At 38.3% G+C, this 10,256-nt stretch overlaps 1 long non-coding RNA gene across 2 annotated transcripts; it reads left to right on the plus strand.

The window, feature by feature from the left end:
• The first annotated feature begins 3,390 nt into the window (after positions 1-3,390).
• On the plus strand, positions 3,391-9,364 carry LOC104846740 (uncharacterized). Of its 2 annotated transcripts, none has more exons than XR_775982.3 (3): positions 3,391-4,281; positions 4,898-5,025; positions 8,810-9,364. It is a non-coding gene; the product is annotated as an uncharacterized LOC104846740 (long non-coding RNA). The 2 variants fall into 2 exon arrangements; XR_010321824.1 differs by having other exon boundaries at positions 3,391-3,991.
• Positions 9,365-10,256: the final 892 nt, after the last annotated feature.

Genomic DNA, 10,256 nt, shown 5'->3' on the forward strand with positions numbered 1-10,256 from the left:
AAGACAAGAACCACATGATCTTATCAACCGATGCAGAAGAGCCACTCGACAAAGTCCAACACCCATTCATGATAAACCCACTCAGCAAAATAGGAATAGAAGGGAAATTTCTCAGTATCGTAAAGGACATTTATACAAAGCCAGCAGCCAACATCATACTAAATGATGAAAGTCTGAAAGCATTCCCCTTGAGAATGGGAACAAGACAAGGATGCCCCTTATCACCACTCTTATTCAACATTGTGCTGGAGGTCCTAGCCAGAGCACTTAGGCTAGAAAAAGAAATAAAGCGCATCCAAATTGGTAAGGAAGAAGTAAAAGTATCTCTATTCGCAGATGATATGATCTTATACACAGAAAATCCTGAAGAATCCACAAGAAAACTACTAAAACTAATAGAAGATTTCAGTGAAGTATCAGGATACAAAATAAAGATACAAAAATCCGTTTAATTTCTCTACACCAACAAAGAGAACGTCAAAGAGGAAATCACCAAATCAATACCATTTACAATAGCCCCCAAGAAGATAAAATAGTTAAGAATAAATCTAACCAGAGGTGTAAAAGATCTATACAAAGAAAACTACAAGACACTACTGCAAGAAACCAAAAGAAACCTACATAAGTGGAAAAATATGCCTTGCTCATGGACAGGAAGACTCAACATTGTGAAAACGTCTATTCTACCCAAAACAATCTACACATATATGATGCAATCCCAATCCAAATTCCACTGGCATTTTTTAATGAGATGGAGAAACAAATCACCAAATTCATATGGAAAGGGAAGAGGCCCAGACAAGTAAAGCATTACTGAAAAATAAGAACAAAGTGGGAGGCCTCACACTACCTAATTTTAGAAACTTTACACCACCACAGTAGTCAAAACAGCCTGGTACTGGTACAACAACAAAATTGAGAATCCAGACACAAATTCATCCATCTATGGGCAGCCAATATTTGACAAAAGCCCAAAGTCTGTTAATTGGGGAAACTACGGTCTCTTTAATAAATGGTGCTGGCATAACTGGATATCCATCCGCAAAAAAATAAAACAAGAATGATACCTTGCACCATGCACAAAAACTAACTCAAAATGGATCAAAGACTTAAATATAAAATCTAAAACAATAAAGATCATGGAAGAAAAAATAGGGACAACTCTAGGAGCCCTACTATGTGGCATAAACAGAATGCAAAACATTACTAACAATGCACAAACACCAGAAGAGAAACTAGATAACTGGAGCCTCCTAAAAATCAAACACTATGCTCATCAAAAGACTTCACCAAAAGAATAAAAAGACAACCTACCCTGAGGAAAAAAAAACTGGGCTAAGACAAATCCAATCCGCATCTAATCTCTAACCAAACAAAAACCAAACCCAGTGCCATCGAGTGGATTCCGACTCATAGCGACCCTATAGGACAGAGTAGAACTGCCCCATAGAGTTTCCAAGGAGCACCTGGAGGGTTCGAACTGCCAGCCCTTTGGTTAGCAGCCGTAGCACTTAACCACTACACCACCAGGGTTTCCATTTAATCTCCAAATCTATAAATACTGCAAAACTTCAACAACGAAAAGATAATGCAATTAAAAACGCGCCAAGGATATGAATTAGAGAAATGCAAATCAAAACTACAATGAGATCCCATCCCATCCCAACAAGGCTATCATTAATCCAAAAAACCACAAAATAATTAATGTTGGAGAGGTTGTGGAGACTGAACACTAATACGCTGCTGGTGGCAATGTAAAATTGTACAACCACTTTGGAAATCAATTTGGTGCTTCCTTAAAAAGCTAGAAATAGAAGTATCACACAATCCAGCAATCCCACTCTTCGGAATATATCCTAGAGAAATAAGAGCCATCACACAAATAGTTATATGCACACCCATCTTCGTTGCAGCACTGTTCACAATAGCAAAAAGATAGAAACAACCTAGGCGCCCAACAACAGATGAATGGATAAACAAATTATGGTATATTCATACAATGGAATGCTCCTCAACCATAAAGAACAACGATGAATCCGTGAAACATCTCATGTAACATGGTGGAACCTGGAAAGCATTATGCTGAGTGAAATTAGTCAGTCGCAAAGGGACAAATATTGTACGAGACCACTATTGTAAGAACTCAAGAAAAGGTTTAAACACGGAAGATAACCTTCTTTGGTTACAAGGGTAAGGAGGGAGGGGGAGGGAAATTCACTAACTAGATAGTAGATAAGAATTATCTCAGATAAAGGGAAGGACAACACCCATACGGGGAAGTCAGCACAACTGGACTAATCCAAAAGCTAAGAAGTTTCCTGAATACAACAAAATACTTGGAGGGACAGAGTAGCAGGGGTGGGGGCCTAGGGACCATGGTTTCAGGGGACATCTAGGTCAATTGGCATAACAAAGTTTATTAAGAAAATGTTCTGCACCCCACTTTCGTGAGTGGCATCTGGGGTCTTAAAAGCTAGCAAGCGGCCATCTAAGATGCATCAATTAGTCCCAACCCACCTGGAGCAAAGGAGGATGAAGAACACCAAAGACACAAGGAAAATATGAGCCCAAGAGACAGAAAGGGCCACATAAACCAGAGGCTTCATCATCCTGAGTCCAGAAGAACTAGATGGTGTCTAGATACCACCAATGACCGCCCTGACAGGGAACACAACAGAGTCCCTGAGAGAACAGGAGAAAAGTAGGGTGCAGAACTCAAACTCTAGTAAAAAGACTAGACTTAGAGATCTGAGACTGGAGGAACTCCAGAAGACATGGCCCCCAGACACTCTGTTAGCCCAAAACTAAAACCATTCCTGAAGCCAACTCTTCAGACAAAGGTTAGACTGGACTATAAGACCTAAAATGATACTTGTGAAGGGTGTACTTCTTAGCTCAATAAAAAAAAAAAAATGGCCAGCTCCTGTCTGGAGGCGAGATGAGAAGGCAGAAAGGGACAAGAGCTGGTTGAAGCGATGAGGGAAACACAGGTTGAAAAGGAGGAATGTGCTGTTGCATTACAGGGAGAGCATCTAGGGTCACATAACAATGTGTGTACACATTTCTGCATGAGAAACTAAATTGAACTATAAACTTTCACTTAAAGCACAATTTAAAAAAAAATTTTGAGTAGGATTTGAATGCCATATATCTAATTTCCACATACAATATAAAGACATGAGAGTGGAGTGAGAAGGCATTGGGGGTAAAATAGAGAAATGCAAATACAAGTGACTAAAAAGAGAGGGAAAATTACACAAAGAAATGAGAGCATGGGCTTTAGGGAATTCCATTTCTCCCATTGCAGCACTAATTAAGAGCAAAAAGACAAATTGTTTAAACGTCCAACAAGAAATACAATAGAATACTATGCAACTACATTGTTGGAATGCCCTTTTTGACCTATGAAACAGCACATACCGTGTGATTCATTTTGAAATTGTATTTATTATTTGCACAGAAAAGAGTCTGGAAGGGTCTGCTCTTAAGTGTTCACAAACGGTTGCTTTGAGGGGGAGTGAGATTTGGGGTTTTGGTTTGTTTGGGTTTTTTGCTGGTGTTCGCTTTCTGTAATAAAAATAACTGATTCTGTATAGGAAACAGGTTATTTTAATTGTTTAAATACATCACAGTAACAAGTGAAGCGGCATATAAGGTGTTTACCACTTCTCAGCTTTTCAATAAGTAACATTTAATCGATTTACCAAGGGCCAACAAAAGTTCAGTGAGGTTATATCCTTTTCTTAGCTTTCCAGTCGTTTTGAATGCTGAAAAACAGCAATACAGTACCCACGACCCTCTCAGGAATATGCCGCAGGCTCTTTAGCAACCACACGCGACCAGAGTACTCCGGGCCCCAGGAAGACACCGAGCGACCGGCAGGCATCTACTTCCGGGGGTCCTAGGCCTTTCAACCCGGAAGCGAATGGGGAATGGCGCGTGGCGTTCTGGGAAGAGTTATGAAGGCGGGGCTGGCGTCTCTGTTACCAAGGTGACCGGAGGCGCTCGAAGGTTGCGGGTGGTTTGGAACCGTTAGGAGAAGCTAAGATGCTCAATTAGAGATCATTTGGGATGAGAGAAAGGGGCTTCAGAACCCTCCTGAAAGGAGATTGTCCTGTCGGGAGGTTATTCAGTGGTGCCCCGCGGCGGGAGCCCCGGCGCTGGGGATGGGGATTATCCCTTGCTCTGCCTTGAGTCCTGTGGCCAAGTAAAATGCGGCCCAGTAACGCTTTGTCGATTTCTTCATGCCCTTTTCCAGTTTTCTGCCTCCTCTTAGAAAATGTAAGTTAAGAATTTCTGCTTTTGATTGTAATGTGTTATGTGGCATGCCCCCCTCCCCCAAAAAAGAAAGAAAACAAGTCGCAAGAAGAAATCGATGAGTAAAAGAAAATTAGTGTGGGATGAGAAAGTTAGGTACAGGTTACTGCTTTTCTAACCTGCCGCCTCCTGATGTGTCCTGACATGAAAGTAAATTATTCTCGTTTTTTTTTTAATTGTGGATACTTTTTAAAAAAGAAAATAAAACCAGTCCTTCAGCTACCTAAGACCCAGTGCCTAGAGTAACTTAAAATGTTCATGTCCAAAAAACCAAACCAAACCCAGTGCCGTCGAGTCGATTCGGATTCATAGCGACCCTATAGAACAGAGTAGAACCGCCCCATAGAGTTTCCAAGGAGCGCCTGGAGGACTCGAACTGTTGTCCCTTTGGTTAGCAGCCGTAGCACTAAACCACTATGCCACCAGGGTTTCCAAATGTTCATGTATCATGTTAAAATTTTTCTGTATCAATCTTTTTTCTCTGCGTAATTTTTTTTACATAGTTGAGTTGATTTGGGGAAAACCATTTTGTATTTTGTTCTTTTATATATTGATATCATTCTGTTATTAAAATCTTTAGCAACAAAGAAGGCATTGGGAACTTTAATGAAACCCTGTTTGCAGTAAACTGAAGAGAAAGATGAAGTGGACACAGCATGTGAAGACAATTCTTTCAAGAAATTTGGCTATAAAGGAAAAGAGAGAAAGGTTAGTAGCCCTAGAAGAATGGCAAGTGAAAGAAAAAAATGGGTTTTTTTCTTTAAGGAGAGACTTAGTGGTGTTTATTAATACAAAAGAGAAAACTAGTAGTCAGGAAGAAGTTAAAGATATTGCTAAGAAAGAGTACAACTGATTGAAAGATGTCGCTAAAGAAATATGAGGAGGTGGGATCAGGTACATAAATTAGATTGGAGATAGGCTGGGGAAGGAGGATGTCAAGTTGGGTATGAATGTTAATATTTAAAAGCTCAAACAAATTAGCAGATGAACAGCAAAAAAATCAAAATGTATACATACAAATGGCCACTAAATAGGTATGTTCAACTTCATTGGCAATAAATAAAAATGTCATATCATATTGAATTGGTAAAGATTTAAAGGAAAACAATACATAGTTGGGCAAGGATTCAGTGAAAGAGGCATTGCAGGTAGCAATGGAAGTTGGTACATTTCTGGCAAGCATTTTTTAACTATGTATAAAAACCCTTAAAATGTGCACATACTTTGACTAAGCAATTATACTTCTAGAAAGTTCTCAAAAGGAAGTGATCAAAATTGCACATATATATTGAGCTAGATAGAGTTCATTTCAACATTGTCCACCAACAATAGCTTAAATATATTACACTCATTCTTCTTAGACATGGATAACATGGTTGCAAATAAGTTCATATTAATTTTAAGTAAATTTTATCTGGATGAGTACAAGGTTATCTCATAATCAGGAGCAGAAAGCAAGTCCTAGTTCATTAAGAGTCTGGAAATGAGAACCAGAAAGCATCTGAAAACAAGACAGCTACTCATCTCCAAGTCTCTGGAGCCACATGGTTTCCATCTCTGCTTTTGCTTGCTTGCTTGCTTGCTTCACGTTTCTCTCAGCAAATTGGATTTTTCAGATTGTCTGTACACAAAAATAGTAACATCAACTTCTCCTGGCTTATCAAACCAAGCACTCAAGAGAGACTAGTGTGTTTGAACCAAATTCCAAAATCCAATAGAATCTGATTTACTCAGCTTGATTGATGTACTTCTCTACAACTGGTCCTGTTCACTATGGCCCTGACCACTCAAAAGAAGCTCTTAGAACAAGCCCTGAGTAGAAGGGAATGTGGAGGTGGAATCTCATTGTCTCCACTGGTATGCAATCAGCGAGATACAATGACCTGTTTAAAATGAGGAAGTAGTGGATAACTTAATGATAAGGAAAGATGTAAAAAACATTGTTAAAAGAGTGGATTAGAAAAACAGGGTGTAGAGTGGTTCTTACCATATGGTGTGTTTTTGTTTTTTAGCTATTCTTTTTGCTTATCTGTATTCTACACAATAAATACATTTTGTAAGGACAAATAAAAGGCTGTTCTTTTAAAGATATGGACAAGCTTACTAGTGGGGTAGAAAGTTGGGGGAGTGCTCTCCTGATGGTGGTGAATTAGATGATGGCTCTCTATCAAGTAGGAGATCAAAGGAAATAAGGATTAACAAACTTTAAGGACTGTTTTAAAATGTGTTTTATAGCTGCCTATTATCAATGCCCTGCCTTTTCCACAAAGGATTGTGCTTAGGAAAACATACACACTATAATTGGAGAAAACGAGTGGATGAGAAAACCAAAGGGTAATTGGAAGACAAAATAAAGCCAGGGTATGTTAATATCAAAAAATAATAATAATAATACATCCCTAAATAAAGATCTTGTGTAATGAATAGAGGGGTGCCACAAATTGGGCTCAGAGGTTCCTAGCAACTAAAGCAAAGGGAAATATAGTTATACGTTTCACATGATCCATACCATTAAAAAAAAAGAGAAGAAGTTGCTTAAGAGAAGCCTGAGAGAAATTTCTCCCAAGGTCGTCATAAGGGAGTAAGATTCACCTGTTACCATTGTGCTTATTTTTATAGAATTTAGGAACATTTCAGAAAGTTTATACTCTTATATTCATTAACTCAGTAATTAAAAAATCTTATTAAAGTACTATGAGAAATAGAAACACATTTAAGACAAAGTCCCTGCCCTCAAAGACTATATCATCTATTATGAAAGAATAGCTACAATATATAATAGTGTATCTTTATATGAGATGAATAATTAGGATGATTAATATTAGAATAACTAGTATGAATAACCATAAATCAAGACAGTATTCAAGACAAAAAAAAAGTGAGATGGGATTTCACAACACTTTGAACCAATAGGATCATTCTCATAATGATGACCACCTTTTCTTACTTATTGTACACCTGTAAATAAATAACTAATGCAAGTTTGAAAGTAGCAAGTGGCATTAAAAACAAAAAAAATGGGAATCAGAAGAGAAAATTTTTTATTTTTTTCACAAGAAGGGGAAGTTGAGCTGCCCTTGATAATGGATAGTTAGGATTGAATAATGTGGCTGTTGGGAGAACTGATCAGAAGCAGTTAAACAGAAGGTGCATACTTATGAAAGTAGGGAAGTGTTTGAGACTGCCAAGAAAAAGAGTGAAGAGAGAAACAGTTTGAAGTCAGAACCTTGAGAATCACCAACATGTAAAGAAGGTTAAGGAAGAAGAACCAACAACATTAACAGGGAAAAAGTCATCAGGAAGTTGAGAGAAGCATCAGCAGAGTGCAGCTTCATAGAAACGAAAAGTCCAGCTTTCGAGGAAAGGCCAGTCAGCGTTACCAAATGCTGCGGAGTCAGCAGGCCATCAAAGGCAGGAAGAGGAAGAGGTAAAGGCTGTGGGGATTGGTGATTAAGAAAATCACTGAAAACATTGAACTAAACAATGTCTTTATAGTTGACCGATGAATTTAAGGAGTGGAGCTTGAAAAAGCAGAGAGGCTTGTTGATTATTTAGGAGGGTAGGAGCAGGGAAAAAAACTAGAAGGAGAGCATTAAGTTGCAAAAAAAAAGGGATAAATTTATGAATCAAGATTTTGAAGAATCTGAACAGTATGTAATGACAGGAGCCCTGGTGCACAGTGTTTAAGCTGCTAACCAGTTCAGACTCACCAGCTGCTCTGCAAGAGAAAGATGTGGCAGTCTGCTTCTGTAAAGATTTACGGCCTTGGAAACCCTATGAGGCAGTCCTACTCTGTCCTACAGGGTTGCTATGAGCATTTCCTGAGGGCAGCAGGTTTGGGTTTTTTGGCTTAAACAGTAATGAGTCCCTGGGCAGTACAAACGGTTTATGTGCTCAGCGACTAACTAAAAGGTTTGCAGTTCGAATCCATCCAGAGGCACCTTGGAAGAAAGTCTTGGTGATCTCTTTCCAAAAAATCAGCCATTAAAAACCCTATCAGGCACAGTTCTACTGTGACACACAGGAGGTCACCATGAGTTGGAGTCCACTTCATGACAACTGGTTAAACAGTAATGAGATCAAGAAATGCGGGAAGAGTCATTTGTCAAGAATCAGTATTATAATTCTAACAAATATTGTTCAGTAACAAAGATAATAATTTTTTTAATCTCTTGCAACGTGTTTTCCTACTTGGTAACCTGTTTCTGTTCATCTTTATGGCCCCAATATAACTTGTGATAATGCTGAAAAATAGTATTAGAACTTCAACTTGGTTATATTTCTTAACGCTGATTTTAAAAGCCCCTTTTTATATGTCAGTGGATATTATAGTACACAATTCCTATTTTTCTGGGCTGCGCCACACCCGGCCTCACCCCCACTCCTACACTTGACCCAGACCTGGCCAATGAAAACCATCGTTGGTACTTTTAGGAAAAAGCTAGCACTATAAGGAAAAAGGAAAAAGACTCTCTCCCTCTTGATGTTGCAGGTGTTAAAGACCTGTAAGCATGGAGCAGAACAAGGACCGCCTTTACTACCACATGGCGGCTTGTCAAAAGTTGAAGCTAATGAAGCCACTGGAAGACAGAGACCAAATCTTGACGACATTGTTTGAACCCAGGGATCCAGGCATGCCTAAAGGCTAGCTTTACCAATGGACTTTTCAGTTAAATGAGCCAGTAACTGTCTCTCTTATGCTTAAGCTTGAGTTTAACCTGAATTTTTGCCCTTTACTACTCAAAACAAGGAGCCCTGATGCACAGCGATTAAGAGCTCAGGTCAGTGGTTCAAACCCATAAGCCGCTCCTTGAGAGAAAAATGTGGTAGTTGGCTGCGTTAAAGATTACAGCCTTGGAAACCCTATGGGGCAGTTCTACTCTGTTCTGTAGGGTCGCCATGAGTTGGAATCAACTAGACGACAACAACACTACTGAAAACATCCTAATAAAGTTATACATTGTTAAATCAACATTATTTCTCTTTCTTCTTTACCATATTTTGAATTTGTTACTGTATATACTCTATAATTTATTCTAGTTTTCACTAAATTAATCCACAAATTTAGTATAATCCCAATAGCATTTTTAGATTTTTTATTTTTCTTTGCTTTCTTATTTTGTAACTAAGCAAAACTAGTCCAAAATTCACTGAGAGAAAAAGTACAAAAATACTAAGGTAAAGGGGAATCATATTATCAGCTATTAAAACACTACAAAACAAGAATAGTAAATATAGGGGGTAATTGGAGTAAGAATAAACAGTCATAGAATAGATTCAAAGCCTGAGTGTACATAGCAGTATTTACCATATTTAATATATGGTAAAAGAGCCCTGGTAGCATAGTAATTAAGCGCTCGGCTGCTTACCAAAAGGTCAGCAGTTCGAACCCACCAGCCACTCTACGGGAGAAAGATAATAGCAGTCTGCTTCTGTAAAGATTACAGCCTTGGAAACCCTATGGGGCAGTTCCACTTCGTCCTAATAGGATCGCAATAAGTTGGAATCGGCACAGCAGCATTGGGTTTAGTTATTTAATATATGATAAATTGGCATTTTAAATTAAAAAAATGCCAATTTTAAATCAAGACAAGATTAATTCAATAAAATATATAAGGACAATGAGCTGTATTTGAGGGGCAATGAGAAGTAATAAGATCTTTACCTTATTATACCAGAATAGATTCCAAATGAATTAGAATTATGGCAAGTGCCTTAAATGTAAAACTCAAAGCCAGATTCTCAATGTACGTTGGTTGGCATACAATTGGCACAATATTTAGCAATAGCTATTAAATTTTTTTTTTTTTTTTTTTTTTGGCTGAAGATCATTCAAAAAATGGCTGCAGCAGTATATCAACAGGGAACTGCCAGAAATTCAGGCCAGTTTTAAAAGAGGACATGGAACCAGGGATATCATTGCTGATGTCAGATGGATA

The sequence above is a fragment of the Loxodonta africana genome, chromosome 4, assembly GCF_030014295.1.
Source record: "Loxodonta africana isolate mLoxAfr1 chromosome 4, mLoxAfr1.hap2, whole genome shotgun sequence".
NCBI lineage: Eukaryota > Metazoa > Chordata > Mammalia > Proboscidea > Elephantidae > Loxodonta > Loxodonta africana.